Raw genomic sequence first — 2544 nt, 5'->3', positions numbered from 1 at the left:
AAAAAGTACCCATGAAATACAATCGAGAAATGAAGGCTACGATTTAAATACAATCGATCTTAGCTAGCTATCTGTTCACAATCTTCTTGCCCTTCTTTTTCGCAAATGGAGTTCTTCTGTGGAACGGACGTCCTTTAGGTAGGGTGGTCCTGCTTCTTCTTGTGGTGTATGCTGCTACTTCATCATCGTCGTCATGTTCGATCCTCGGGTCGCCATACTTGTCGAAGTCTTGCTCATTGGCTACTCCATCCATTCCGATGATCTTCCTTTTGCCTCTCCTCACGACAACACGACTGGGCTTTGGCGGGTCGGTAATGAAGAAGCATTGGTCCACTTGGGAAGCCAGTACCCATGGCTCATTTTTCGCGGTGACGTTTGCGCCCGCGGTCTTGGATTTGGCTTCGGGTATAACCATGGTGGTGAAATACCGGTCTTCTTTTACGACGTTCTTGGCCCATCTGACACGGAACATCGGGACCTTCTCTCCAGCGTAGCTCGGCTCCCAGATCTCCTCGATCCTTCCGTAGTATCTGTCCTTGTCATTACCGATGTAGGATTCCATCGTTACCCCGGAGTTCTGATAACCATCGCTCTTCATGTCCTTGGCCTCGGTGTAGAATGTGTAGCCGTTGATATCGTACGCCTCATAGGTCATCAGGTTGTGCTCGGCGCCCTGTGACAAGGCGAATATGAGTTGTTCTTCCGCGGAAGAATCCTCATGTAAAGGGTACGACAGAAGCTTCTGCTTGAACCAACGCGTGAAACATGAGTTGTGCTCTTTGAGTATATCTCCGTCCGTCCTCTGTTGGCCTCGGTCATTGTACGTCTTCTTAATAAAGGTTTTGTGCTCTACCACCCAAGGATCGACCACGTCTATGTGTTGTAGCGCGATTAGGTTTGCTCTTTCAAAGTCGGCGAGTCGACCCTCGAAGTCGACATGCATTTCGCGGCGACCCTCACGGTGACCCCATCCAGCGAGCCTGCCGAGGTGCCTGTTGATGGGCAGACCAACGGGGTTCTCGATGCCTAGATAATTCGTGCAGTAGGAGATGCACTCTTCGGTCAGAAAGCCCCTGGCTATGCTTCCCTCTGGACGTGACATGTTGCGAACGTATCCTTTGATGACACCATTCATCCTTTCGAACGGCATCATGCTGTGCAGGAACGTTGGCCCGAGTTGGATGATATCCTCCACTATATGGACCAGCAGATGCACCATAACGTCGAAGAATGCGAGCGGGAAGTACATCTCAAGCTCGCATAGTATCACCACGATCTCTTCCTGTAGCCTTCTGAGTTGCCTCACGCCAATCAACTTCCGAGAGATGACGTCGAAGAAGTTGCATAGGCCAAATAGCGTTTCACGGACGTGCACGTCCATGATCCCACGGATTGCAACTGGAAGTATCTGCGTCATCAGCACGTGACAGTCGTGAGACTTCATCCCGCTGAACTTCTGCTTCACTGGGTCTAGGTATCTGCTTATCTTCCCCGCGTAACCGTAAGGAAGTTTTACTCCTAGGAGGCAGGTGAAAAACTGCTTGATCTCCTCCTAACTTAGAGTGAAGCACGCGGGAGGGTAGTCATTTCCGGTCTTCTTGGCCTTTTTGCCTTTGCGACGACTTTCTGTGTCCTGCTTCGCCTCATCATCATCATCATCATCATATATAGCGTGAAGCTCCTGCCTGATGCCCATTGATTTCAAGTCTGCCCTTGCTTTCGGCCCATCTTTGGTCCTCTCTGGCATGTTGAGCAGGGTACCAAGCAGACTCTCGCACACATTCTTCGTGATATGCATGACATCAAGGCTGTGAGGCACACGGTGGATCTTCCAGTACGGCAAGTCCCAGAAAACAGACCTCGTTTTCCATACCTTCAGCAGCGGCTCTGGCGCCTTTTGCTTCTTTCCCGGCAGTGGGCAGTCTTTCCAATTTTTCAACAGCTTGTCTATTTCCTCGCCGCTCCTCGTACACGGGCGTTTTCGGGGTTCAGTTTCACCATCGAAGAGATCCTTGCGTTTCCTCCACGGGTCATCGTCGCGAAGCCACCTTCGATGTCCCATGAACACGGTTTTCGAAGACCCGGGATCTCTATCTAGCTGGCGATACGTTGTGTCATCCATGCACCTTACGCATCCAGAAAATCCGTGGACTACCTGCCCCGCAAGATATCCGTAACCGAGATAATCGTGCACTGTCGTGAGCAGTGCGGCTCTCATAGGGAAATATTCTTTCTCTGCGGCATCCCATGTATTGGCTGGCGTTTTCCACAGCGTGTCAATCTCCTCTTTCAGCAGCCCCAGATACAGATTGATGTCGTTCCCTGGTTGTTTCGGCCCTTCAATTAGCATACTCATGTGAATGTACTTCCTCTTCATGCACAACCAGGGGGGAAGGTTGTACATCCACACGAACACAGGCCAGGTGCTATGTGTGCTTCTCTGGCTGCCAAACGGATTGACTCCATCGGTGCTCGCGCCCAGCACGATGTTCCTTCTATCGTTCCCAAATTCTGGGTATTCGAAGTTTAACGCTTGCCACTGGC

This window comes from Triticum dicoccoides, chromosome 3A (assembly GCF_002162155.2).
Source record: "Triticum dicoccoides isolate Atlit2015 ecotype Zavitan chromosome 3A, WEW_v2.0, whole genome shotgun sequence".
Classification (NCBI taxonomy): Eukaryota; Viridiplantae; Streptophyta; class Magnoliopsida; order Poales; family Poaceae; genus Triticum; species Triticum dicoccoides.
The sequence above is the reverse complement of the archived record's forward strand: the minus strand, read 5'-3'. Positions refer to the sequence as shown.